The sequence below is a fragment of the Pristiophorus japonicus genome, chromosome 8 (genome assembly GCF_044704955.1).
Source record: "Pristiophorus japonicus isolate sPriJap1 chromosome 8, sPriJap1.hap1, whole genome shotgun sequence".
Classification (NCBI taxonomy): Eukaryota; Metazoa; Chordata; class Chondrichthyes; family Pristiophoridae; genus Pristiophorus; species Pristiophorus japonicus.
In genome coordinates, this window is record NC_091984.1 from 31036700 (window position 1) to 31050488 (window position 13789).

Below are 13789 nucleotides of genomic sequence, written 5' to 3' on the forward strand. Positions count from 1 at the left end.
TCTTGTAACTATTTTGGTGTCCATATGGTCATCAAACGAAGAGCTGCTATTGCTTTTAATGGAACAGACAGAACTTGGGTCGTAGCCCTAAACGCTCTTCCTCACAGATGGCCAGTACATTAGTGCTAAATTGTTTTGGAAATAACAAATCTTCCAGTGCTGTGAATTCAGGCCATTTAAAGGTAAGTAGTGGCCATAGTGCAAGCCAGGGAGTAGTCATAGCAACCGATTTTGGGATGAGAAGCTAAGGATTGATGTCATGTGGGGCGGGCTTGGAGTGGCTGCAGAACCAAGTAGGAAGGTGACGGAAATAGCAAAGCTGCAGATAGACAAGCAAGGAAAATACGGCATGAATGGGAGGCCCGATACTGAATGCAGGCCTTCTTTTTTTTGTAGTTGGCATTGTTTTTAAAAACTAATTACTTCAACAATGTTGTGTAAAGCAAAGAAGAACTCTGCAGCAGAAAATCAATAGCTGTGTTGTAACAGCTCCATCTACAGCTCAGGCACTGTCAGACTCTGCTCCACTGGATCAGGCTCATCCTAATGAGGTTTTTTTCTTCAAGCAATTATGTACCTGTACTGGTGTATGTACAATCACATGGTTACTGTAGCCAAGCAATGAAGATGGATGAGAGGAATGTTCATATTCTTAAAAGTTAAAGCATGCTTTACAACATTTAACAAGTTAGATTACGTGTTCTGAATGTTAAAGTCTCTGGCTGAATCATCTGTTTTCATAATGCAGATTATTTCAGTAGTTATCAGTATATATACTCGTGGGGCTACATTTCCATTGGTTGACGTTATGGAACTCGCTGTGTTCATGATTTCTCGGCACACACTCCCCATCGTGTCCTGACCCTGAAAGGTAATCAAGCAAATCTCCAGGCTATCCGTTCAATATGACAATCTATATCATCTGACCCTGACCTTTCCCATTCTACAAATAACATTCCTCTGCTCCTAAAAGCTACAGCGTTCCATTCAGCATGGGTATCCAACACATGGCCAGTCTGCCCTGCCAGTTCCCATTGTCCAGCCTAAGGCCCCTTTTTTTCTATCTGTGCACATAAGTTTCATCCGCTGTTGGTGTCAACGCTCCCAGGCCTGAAGGATTAGAGGTCTGTTCCCTCATTTTATGCATTTGGATCAGTGAAGAGGGGGGGGGGGGGGAAGCGGGGGGGGGGGGGCTGCGGGGGAGGCCGGCGGGGGGGGGAGGAGTCCTTTCCTACCAATTGGGGAGCAACTTTTACCAATCCTCCAAGCCTGAGAAGTTCAGGTGAAACCAGGACACACAGGGCTAGGGGCACACGTCAGTCAAAAAGATTAAGTAGACAGTCAATTTTTGTATGATAATTTGGATTTTGTGCATGGGCTGTTTAATGTGTGTATGTTTATATGTGTATATATGTATATATATGTATGTGTGCATAAATGTATATACTTGTATTGATGAGCAGTGTTTGTAACCCTCATAAATCAGGTGATTTGGAACCATAGAATCTTACAGCACAGAAGGAAGCCATTCGGCCCATCGTGTCTAAGCCGGCCCTTTGGAAGAGATGATCAATTTCGTCCCACACCCCAGCCTTTTCTCTATAATCCTACAAATTAGTTCTCTTCAAGTACAGGTCCAATTGCCTTTTGAAAGTTTCTATGGAACCTGCTTCCACCACCCTTTCAGGCAGTGCGTTCCAGATATCCTGTGTGAAACAAATTCTCCTCATTTCCCCTTTAGTTCATTTGCCAATTCTATTTTAAATCTTAAAAAAAAATTGAAAGTATTTTGTTCAAATGTCCATGAGTCACACAGGAACTGCAAATTGTCATTTTAATATGTGGCCCTCTCACTAGCTGGACGCCCCCCATACATAATATATATATATATATAATCATATACTTTCTATACCCATCCATGTAACATTTCACCCCCATTCGCCTCCAGATATTCATTGGATTCCTCATTAAAGGAGGACTGTCGTCCTGAAAGAGCATTTGTCAAACCTGCTTTCGTTTAGAGAGAAGATTCAGAAGGGACTGTTCCATTTGTGTCATAATGACATTAAATACAAATAAAATGATGACATGGCACATCTTGTGAACAAAAGCTTTATAAATATGGTGCTCCTTTAAAAGGAATCATTCACCACTACATCAATTGCTTTTAATGGTACTCTACTTCAAGCAATTACTTCTCTTGGGAAAAATTAGACTTTTTTTTACACTCTAGTCCTGCTTGCTGCTTGCCAATTTGCAAAACTCTTGTTCCCGGACAGTGTTTTTATCGAAATGTTCCTGTTTAATTCCTTCCTCTATATATTTCCTGCATATGGGAGAAACTAATTTTAAACCCTCCCCCCCTCCCCCACCCCCATCCTGGCCCCCCACTGTGCCTGATGAGAACGGGGTACATATAGAGGCAGATAAGAGCCTCATTAAAATGCAATGCTCAGGTCTGATGACATCATGCAGACCCCAATGCCATTTTACTGCGCTGGTCTTCCCAGCAACTCTGGGTGCCAAGGAGAAGAGGGCCGAATAGGTAAGTCAGTTTTCAATTTTGAAGGCCAGGAGGGCATGTGCGGGCCCCACAATAAAACCTGTGGTTTTCTTGCCCCAGGCTTGCCCCTACCGTGATCACATACGCGCCCCTCACCTCCACCTCCCTCGACATGCTTACCTGGTTGCCCGGAAACGGCCAGCTGCATTTGACCCACTCCTGCCCGCCAGCCTCCACCTCATTCTCGCCAGGCGTGGGCAAGAGTTGCTCCTTCAGTTACAATAAGGCCCAGGAATCATGCCGGTGACCCGGGCAATCCTGCAGCTCATCATGCAGGTCCCTCTGACCTCTGGTTAAAATCCGGTCTGCAGTGTGGAGACATTGAATGATACACAAGCCCGTGGCTGGGTGGGCGGGTGCTTGAGGAGTCTGATAGCAGGTCACCGCTGGGGACTTTGGCAGACAGCTAAGTGTTTCGGGGTGGGGGAGGGGGGGGGCAGGACTTGGTCAACCAGTGTTTCAGGGAGGCTACAGAGTCAGGCACTCACATTCATTAATGGCTGTTTTAATGGACACCGTCTATGGCACAACTCGAGCCTAATCTTCATGTTGCCCATTGGTTTGTGTGAGGATAGTGCTCTGCGTTTGTGAATCCCTGGTCCATAGTTGCCTTCCACTTGACTTCAAGCTCATTCAAGCTAGCTTTTTCCCCCAGTAACAACAACAACTTGTGTTCACATAGCACTTTTAATGTAGTAAAATGTCCCAAGGCGCTTCACAGGAGCGTTAAAAGACAAAAATTTGAGTACTCTGAAAGAAGCAGGAGAGTCTCCCCTTTCTGCACAATCTGGGTGTTTAGCTGAGGTCTCGCCTGCAGGTGCTACTAACATTGCTACATAGTGAACAAATCTTTGCAAGACACGTGATTATTACATCAAGCCACTCAACACTTGGTACAATGTGCTCCGCACATTTGAATTTTTCAACCTGAGTCAAACAGCTGGCCCCTATTTGCATATGTAAGCGGCCTTACGCCTGTTTCATTGTTTTATGCCTGTGGGCGGGCTGTTTTCCCCATTTACAGACCCGCCTCAACATGGCGTCAAGCGGACCTTGGGCATCAGAACGGGGGACGAGGGGCCCTCCCGGTTTTCCACTCCTGGTGCCTGTTTTTCAGCTGCAAAGCGGGGTGGGGGTGGGAAGGGTGTGGGATTAAATTTCTTCCCCGCCCCGGTGTGTATTCAAAGTGATACTGGGTCTAACTCCAGTAGATGAACCAATTGATTGTGGTACTTCTACTGCGCCATTCTGAGCACGTCTGTCGTTTCCTTGACGGGTCTGCGGGAGTCCTTTGTCCGTTTTAGCACGTGATATACGCAAACGATGCAGTCTGTGCGCCAGCTGTTCCAGCTGTGGGGCTTGGTCACCTTCACCTATCAGTTGTGTAAAGCCAGCTGTAGGTGAGGGATTGGTGTTGTCTTCAAAGCCTGTTACCTGTTCCTGTGGCTTGTGCCCCGTGCTCTTACTGAGTGCTCGCATAGGCCACAGGTCCCATTGATCAATGAACATCCCACTGCCATGCGGTCTCTCAAGCCCCCACTCGTAGTTCTTTCTGGACCACGTTGAAGGCTGTAAGGTTACTAATCTTCAGAAAAGCACAGAAGGAGACCATGAACTAAAAATTGATTAATCCAAGCTTTTGGAATTTAATACAAGTTTATGGAATTAAGCTGGACAATTAAGGACATTCTGTGGTCAGGAACCAATACTGACTTCATGCATAACGACAATGGAGTTGTTACATGAGGCCTTGAACTTGATTGACCAGGGTGGGGAAAACAAGCCCACTGGAGACACTAAGTCTGTAAAAAGACTGGACAACAAAGGAACCACACCAGGTGCACATTTTTTGGGAACGAGCTGTTAAAATGAGAAATTAACTTGAGCCTTGCAGACTCAGTGTGCAAATAGGAAAACAGATGAGTCCATTATTGCAGCCAATCAACCAAGGGGACCACAAAACAATGTATCAGTGCAAACACATTATCAAAACCGCAATGGCGGGAGATCAGTCATAATGTGGATATAAATATGCGAGCTAGAAGCAGCTCAGGAGATCCCGAAGAGACCACAAGGAGACTAGTTCCATCGATTGAGCCAGAAGTAGCTCAGAGGTTATTCCACCAGTCGTCCAGCATCGTTCGGTGGGAAATGGAAGAGGGGTACCAAAATGAAGTGAGGTACGTAACGTACACAGAAGGAACAGCACTGCAGAGAATGGCCAGAAGAAGAACCAACCGGTCACGGAACCAATGACCATGAACCTACAATAGCTACAGCCAGGAAGGGTGATTGTATGTTTTCAGTCGATTTCTCTCAGTTTTAGTCGGTTTTTGTACGTAATAAAACGGACACTGGGTTAAGCCTAAATTTTGTGCCACATATTGTCCTTTCTCACTATAAGTTCCAAGGTCTAAGAATCAGAGTAGAGCGATAAACAAACACCCTACAGAAATTGCTGACCGTGGCAGGACCTCGGCATTGGGAAGAGGATCACCAACACAAAACCAGGACAAGATAAAAGTTCACTGTGTTGGGGGTAATATATTAGCATGGATAGAGGATTGGCTAACTAACAGAAAACAGAGAGTCGGGATAAATGGTTCATTCTCGGGTTGGCAATCAGTAACTAGTGGGGTGCCGCAGGGATCAGTGCTGGGACCCCAACTATTTGCAATCTATATTAACAACTTGGAAGAAGGGACTGAGTGTGACATAGCCAAGTTTGCTGACAATCCAAAGATGGGAGGATAGGCAGTGTGTGAGGACACACACAATCTGCAAAAGGACATACACAGGCGAAGTGAGAGGGCAAACATTTTGCAGATGGAGTATAATGTTGGAAAGTGGGAGGTCATGAACTTTGGCAGAAAAAAATCAAAGAGCAAGTTATTATTTAAATGGAGAAAGATTGCAAAGTGCTGCAGTGCAGTGGGACCTGGGAGTACTTGTGCATGAGACACAAAAGGATAGTATGTAGGTACAGCAAGTGATGGAATCTTGGCCTTTATTGCAAAAGGGATGGAGTATAAAAGCAGGGAAGTGTTGCTACAGCTATATAGGGTATTGGTGAGGCCACACCTGGAATACTGTGCGCAGTTTTGGTTTCCATATTTATGAAAGGATATACTTGCTTTGGAGGCAGTTCAGAGAAGGTTCACTAGGTTGATTCTGGAGATGAGGGGGTTGACTTATGAGGAAAGGTTGAGTAGGTTGGGCCTCTACTCATTGGAATTCAGGAGAATAAGAGGTGATCTTATCGAAACTTATAAGATTATGAGGGGGCTTGACAAGGTGGATGCAGAGAGGATGTTTCCACTGATGGGGGAGTCTAGAACGAGATGTCAGAATAAGGGGCCGCCCATTTAAAACTGAGATGAGGAGATATTTCTTCTCTCAGAGGGTTGTAAATCTGTGGAATTCGCTGCCTCAGAGAACTGTAGAAGCTGTGTCATTGAATAAATTTAAGACAGATATAGACAGTTTCTTAAACAATAAGGGGATAAGGGGTTATGGGGAGCGGGTGGGGAAGTGGAGGTGAGTCCATGATCAGATCAGCTATGATCTTATTGAATGGCGGAGCAGGCTCGAGGGGTTGTATGGCCTACTCCTGTTCCTATTTCTTATGTTCGTATGTTCTTATGGACCCTTGAGGGAGGCTTGGTTAAGTCTAAGGTCGGCTAAGGTATTTGAAAGTTATCTTCTCAAGGACGGCAAGAGCGACCAGGAGAGAAACAGTCTCTGACAGGCAGGAGTAGTCTCAGGTCGACTAGGGTAGCCACCGAGAAAAGAAGTCACAGGTAGTCTGCGCAGGGGTCTCAGGGAGACCATAGTACTCTCAAGGGTAGCTATAGGGCAGCCAGCAGAGGAAGGAAACAGTCTTGGGCAGGCTGGAGTAATCCCGGGTTGACTAGAGTAGCAAGCCAGAAAGCCGTAGGTAGTCTGCGAAAAGGGTCTCGGGGAGATCCAGATACTCCCAAGGGTGACTAAGGTAGCCGAAGAGTTCCGGCAACCACCGGGAGAAGTAGTCGCGGGTAGTCTGTGAAAGAAAAAGGGTGTCAAGGAGGCCAAGGGTGATCTCAAGGGCGACTAGGGAACCAGGAGAGAAACAGTCTCTGATAGGCCAGGGTAGTCTCGGGTCGAAGAGTGTAGCCTCAGAGAAAAACCTGAGTAATAGGAACCGCTGGTCACTGCGAAGTGGTCTCAGGGGAGACCAAGGTAGTCAGGGAGGATTTCTCAGCCAGAGGCACTGGAAATAGACTCACCTCGGTAGAGCCCGCGGCTAAGAGCAGTCGTAGAAAGTCCATGGAGGCTAAGGTAGCTGTATATATATGCAACAAATTGGACATTTCAGAGCCATGGGCATGGGAAATGCTGCACTCTGGGGATCCGCAGGAAAAAGCGGCAGAGTGGACAGTCAGTAGCAACCACAAAGAGTCAAACGAGAAGGTGATTTGGCTCATAAGCAGGCACAACTGTTAAGAGAAAGGGTAGAAAAGCTGGAGGAGGAGAATAAAAAGTTAAAAGGCAAGGTAGGCAGTTTCGAGAAGAAAGACAGGACCAAGGAGGAAATGGGGCGGAATCACTTAGAGTATTTACAGTGCCAAGTGATCGTGTAAAAAGCAGTAGCAGACCTACATTGAACAAAGTGAAAGGCACTTAGTAAAAGCCAAAGAGGCAGAGGAACAGCTCAGGAAAATCAAGATAGCCTACCAGGTAGTGCAGAAACAGGGTTACGAGAGGGCAGATCACGGACCTTGGAAGGAAAAGATCCGCCAGCTAACGGCAGAGTTAGACGGGGCCAAAGGGATGGTTTGCCTCATGGCACCTGGAACAGGCGAGCAAGGTTGGGAGCCAGAGGGTTAAGAGTCAGGCGATGGGCCCGAGTATAGCGAGCATCGGCCGGCTCCCGAGGCACTGGGACCCCCGAAACTGATGTGTCCTTTGAGACTGCACAAATTCAACCCACCCCCACCAAATGGTGGTCCGGCTCAATTACAGAGCGATTATGTGATCCCATACACGCCGCTTCAGCTGCAGGAGATGCTGACAGGTGTAGTAAAGTTAAAGCAAGGAGAAGATACCTCCGTTCATTTTGCTAATGTAGAGCAGATAGCGGGTATCAATAACTGCAGTGAGAAGGAGAAAGTGAAGCTAACACTGCTCTCACTGGAGGGGAAGCTTTATCAGAGCTTGTCGACAGCCACCAAGTTAGGTGGAGGAACCCCATAGAGCTTAAAGGGGGAAATCATGGCAGCGTTAAGGTACAGTCAGAGTAGTCCATTCTGGCAGGCTGAACAGACTAGGCAGCAAGTAATGATACGCTTGCAGACAGACTGCGGCCGACTTATTTAAGGGCCACTAGAGGAAATCTGGTACGGGCAGGCTTAATACGGGAACCCAGAAACCATTGGCTGAGAACCATAATGGCTAACAGTTTGCCATGGCTAAGAGCAAAGATCGAAGCATGGTTTGACCCAGACGATCTCTAGAATAAAGAGGCAGGGATAGAAACATAGAAACATAGAAAATAGGTGCAGGAGTTGGCCATTCGGCCCTTCGAGCCTGCACCGCCATTCAATAAGATCATGGCTGATCATTCCCTCAGTGCCCCTTTCCTGCTTTCTCTCCATACCCCTTGATCCCCTTAGCCGTAATGGCCATATCTAACTCCCTCTTGAATATATCCAATGAACTGGCATCAATAACTCTCTGCGGCAGGGAATTCCACAGGGAATTAACAACTCTGTGAGTGAAGAAGTTTCTCCTCATCTCAGTCCTAAATGGCCTACCCCTTATCCTAAGACTATGTCCCCTGGTTCTGGACTTCCCCAACATCGGGAACATTCTTCTCGCATCCAACATGTCCAGTCCTGTCAGAATCCTATACGTTTCTATGAGATCCCCTCTCATCCTTCTAAACTCCAGTGTATAAAGGCCTAGTTGATCCAGTCTCTCCTCATATGTCAGTCCCGCCATCCCTGGAATCAGTCTGGTGAACCTTTGCTGCACTCCCTCAATAGCAAGAACGTCCTTCCTCAGATTAGGAGACAAAAACTGAACACAATATTCCAGGTGAGGCCACACCAAGGCCCTGTATAACTGCAGTAAGACCTCCCTGCTCCTATACTCAAATCCCCTAGCTAAGAAGGCCAACATACCATTTGCCTTCTTCACCACCTGTTGTACCTGCATGCCAACTTTCAATGATTGATGAACCATGACACCCAGGTCTTGTTGCACCTCCCCTTTTCCTAATCTGCCGCCATTCAGATAATATTCTGCCTTCGTGTTTTTGCCCCAAAAATGGATAACCTCACATTTATCCATATTATACTGCATCTGCCATGCATTTGCCCACTCACCTAACCTGTCCAAGTGTCCCTGCAGCCTCACAGCTCACACCGCCACCCAGTTTAGTGTCATCTGCAAACTTGGAGATATTACACTCAATTACTTCATCCAAATCGTTAATGTATATTGTAAAGAGCTGGGGTCACAGCACTGAGCCCTGCGGCACTCCACTAGTCACTGCCTGTCATTCTGAAAACAACCCGTTTATCCCGACTTTCTGCTTCCTGTCTGCCAACCAGTTCTCTATCCATGTCAGTACATTACCCCCAATACCATGCGCTTTGACTTTGCACACCAATCTCTTGTGCGAGACCTTGTCAAAAGTCTTTTGAAAGTCCAAATACACCACATCCACTGGTTCTGCCTTGTCCACTCTACTAGTTACATCCTCAAAAAATTCCAGAAGGTTTGTCAAGCATGATTTCCCCTTCATAAATCCATGCTAACTTGGACCGATCCTGTCACTGCTTTCCAAATGCGCTGCTATTTCATCCTTAATAATTGATTCCAACATTTTCCCCATTACTGATGTCAGGCTAATCGGTCTATAATTACCCATTTTCTCTCTCCCTCCTTTTTTAAAAAGTGTTGTTACATTAGCTACCCTCCAGTCCATAGGAACTGATCCAGAGTCGATAGACTGTTGGAAAATGATCACCAATGCATCCACTATTTCTAGGGCCATTTTCTTAAGTACTCTGGGATGCAGACGATCAGGCCCTGGGGATTTATCAGCCTTCAATCCCATCAATTTCCCTAACACAATTTCCCGCCGTAGAAGGATATCCCTCAGTTCCTCCTTCTCACTAGACCACTGTTCCCTAGTACATTCGGAAGGTTATTCGTGTCTTCCTTCGTGAAGACAGAACCAAAGTAGTTGTTCAATTGGTCGGCCATTTCTTTGTTCCCCATTATAAATTCACCTGAATCCGACTGCAAGGGACCTACATTTGTCTTCACTAATCTTTTTCTCTTCACATATTTATAGTAGCTTTTGCAGTCAGTTTTTATGTTCCCTGCAAGCTTCCTCTCGTACTCTATTTCCCCCCTCTTAATTAAACCGTTAGTCCTTCTCTGTTGAATTCTAAATTTCATCCATTCCTCAGGTTTGTTACTTTTTCTAGCCAATTTATATGCCTCTTCCTTGGTTTTAACAATATCCTTAATTTCCCTTGTTAGCTACGGTTGAGCCACCTTCCCCGTTTTATTTTTACTCCAGACATGGATGTACAATTGCTGAAGTTCATTCATGTGATCTTTAAATGTTTGCCATTGCCTATCCACCGTCAACCCTTTAAGTATCCTTTGCCAGTCTATTCTCGCCAATTCACGCCTCATACCATTGAAGTTACCTTTCCTTAAGTTCAGGACCCTAGTTTCCGAATTAACTGTGTCACTCTCCATCTTAATGAAGATTCCTACCATATTATGATCACTCTTCCCCAAGGGGCCTCGCACAACAAGATTGCTAATTAGTCCCTTCTCATTACACATCACCCAGTCTAGGATGGCCAGCTCTCTAGTTGGTTCCTCGACATATTGGTCGAGAACACCATCCCTAATACACTCCAGGAAATCCTCCTCCACCGCATTACTACCAGTTTGGTTAGCCCAAACAATATGTAGATTAAAATCGTCCACGATAACTGCTGTACCTTTATTGCACGCGCCCTTATTTTTTGTTTGATGTTGTCCCCAACCTCACTACTACTGTTTGGTGGTCTGTACACAACTCCCACTAACGTTTTCTGTCCTTTGGTATTCCGCAGCTGCATCCATACCGAATCCACATCATCCAGGCTAATGTCCCTCCTTACTATTGTATTAATTTCCTCTTTAACCAGCAATGCCACCCCGCCTCCTTTTCCTCTCTGCCGATCCTTCCTAAATGTTGAATACCCCTGGATGTTGAGTTCCCAGCCTTGGTCACCCTGGAGCCATGTCTCCGTGATGTCAATTGCATCAGATTAACTGAGAAGATTAACTCTAGCTTTTAAGTCCAGGCAAGGGGAAGAGGAGAAACTAAAAGGGAAGGTGCACGAAGTTAAAGGAGAGGTTAGGCAAAAGAAAGAATGGAGACAAGAGGGAGGTCGACCTAAAGACGAGTGTTTTAACTGTGGGAAGTTGGGACACTGGAGCAAGGATTGTCGGCTCTCAAAAGGAGGGAAGCCAGGGTACGAGGGTGCTGAGGCAGGAAAAACCTAGAAGAAGGTAGCCGACAACCCAGTACAGATTTTAGTGGCCACATTGCAGCAGGTTATGGGCACAGGTGGAGGAAAGCTAGACGCAGCAGTGGGAGAAAAGGGACCCAATGCGTCGGCACCCCCACTTTGATGTTGCGCCCAGCTAGAATACCTGTGTCCGTTCATATCTGATGAGTGGGGCATGCCATTGTGGATGTGAAGGTAGAAACAGTTAGGGGAAAGTATCTAGTAGATACAGGAGCCTCTAGCATGGTTGTCCACTCACCGAATCCGACCACTTCTCCGTGGTCAAGCGGAGTCCCATTCACACTGGCGGGTTTTACCGGTAATGAGCAGGCTGGGGCAGTGTTGAAACCCTTAACCATAGAGTTAGGACCAAACATAACGAAGTGGGAGTGCATTTTAATGAAGTGGGAATTGCCCGGTTCGGGAGTTCTCGGGGCCGACTACATGTTGGCACACCACGCTATAGTGGATATGAAAAACAATTGTCTATGGGGGAGCAGTTGCTGTCGATAGGATGGAAGAGATCATAGTGATTCCCAGGGACAGTTCAGACAAAGGCAGCACCTGCACGCTGAAGCGGAAAGGGAGTTATGACTTAGAAGGATTAGTCGATAACATTCCGGCCAGGTATCAAGGGTATGTACAGGAGAATATGGATGCATTTGCCACGCACAAGCATGATTGAGGGAGAGTAACTGGGGTCGAGGTGAAGATAGATGGGGATTCGATGACATGGCCTCAGAAACAGTATAACTTTCCCTGGGAAGCAGAAAGGGATTTGGAAACTGCTATAAATTCCCTGTTGGATCAAGGTGTGTTGAGGACCATAGCCACACATATAAACTCACCCCTGTGGCCAGTAAAGAAACCCGATAACTCATGGAGGGCCACGGTAGATTACCGAATCCTGAATAAACATATTCCAGCCTGTGCATCCACGGTAGCGGTGGCAGCGGATTTGATAGGAAGTATCCCCGCAGTCGCTACAACTTACACCGTGTTAGACATTTCAAATGGGTTTTGGTCCATTCCCCTGAGACAGGAGGACCAGTATAAATTTGCCTTTACCTTTAAGGGTCAGCAGTATACGTGGACATGTCTTCCACAAGGGTTTCACAATAGTCCTTCGATTTTTCACCAAAGTATGGCCGAGGCATTAAAAGGTTTTAGTCAGCCAGATCGGTTGGTCCAATATATGGACGAGCTATTGTTATTCTCCGAAAGTGCGGAGGACCACGGGCCATTATTGAGTGAGTTATTGCATTTGTTGAAGAAAGTAGGTTTCAAAGTAAATCCCAAGAAAGCACAAATAGGCAAAGAGGTGGTGCAGTTTCTAGGTTTGACCATTACAGCAGGAGAGAGAGCCATAGATGGAGCTGAGAAAGAAAGTCCAGGAACTACCTGTTCCTAAGGATGTGTCTGGAGTAAGGTCTTTCCTGGGAATAACGGGTTATTGCAGAGAATTCAGAGAGGAATATGCAGCCATGGCAGCTCCTTTGTTGAGGCTACTTAGGAAAGGAGTAGAGTGGGAATGGAGTGAGAGTTGTCAGTGACCATAATATGGTAGAATTCTTTATTAAGATGGAGAGTGACACAGTTAATTCAGAGACTAGGGTCCTGAACTTAAGGAAAGGTAACTTCGATGGTATGAGACATGAATTGGCTAGAATAGACTGGCGAGTGATACTTAAAGGGTTGACGGTGGATAGGCAATGGCAAACATTTAAAGATCACGTGGATGAACTTCAGCAATTGTACATCCCTGTCTGGAGTAAAAATAAAACGGGGAAGGTGGCTCAACCGTGGCTAACAAGGGAAATTAAGGATAGTGTTAAATCCAAGGAAGAGGCATATAAATTGGCCAGAAAAACCAACAAACCTGAGGACAGGGAGAATTTTGTAAATACAGCAGAGGAGGACTAAGGCTCTAATTAGGAGGAGGAAAATAGAGTATGAGAGGAAGCTTGCTGGGAACATAAAAACTGACTGCAAAAGCTTCTATAGATATGTGAAGAGAAAAAGATTAGTGAAAACAAACATAGGTCCCTTGCAGTCAGATTCAGGTGAATTTATAATGGGGGACAAAGAAATTGCGGACCAGGTAAACAAATACTTTGGTTCTGTTTTCACGAAGGAAGACACAAATAACCTTCCGGAAATACTAGCGGACCGAGGGTCTAGTGAGAAGGAGGAACTGAAGGATATCCTTATAAAGCGGGAAATTGTGTTAGCGAAATTGATGGGACTGAAGGCCACTAAATCCCCAGGCCCTGATAGTCTGCATCCCAGAGTACGTAAGGAAGTGGAAATAGTGGATGCATTGGTGATCATTTTCCAACAGTCTATCGACTCTGGATCAGTTCCTATGGACTGGAGGGTAGCTAATATAACACCACTGTTTAAAAAAGGAGGGAGAGAGAAAATGGGTAATTATAGACTGATTAGTCTGACATCAGTAGTGGGGAAAATGTTGGAATCAATGAGTAAAGATGAAATAGCAACGCATTTGGAAAGCAGTGACATGATCAGTCCAAGTCAGCATGGATTTATGAAAGGGAAATCATACTTGACAAATCTTCTGGAATTTTTTGAGGATGTAACTAGTAGACTGGACAAGGGAGAACCGGTGGATGTGGTGTATTTGGAGTTGCAAAAGGCTTTT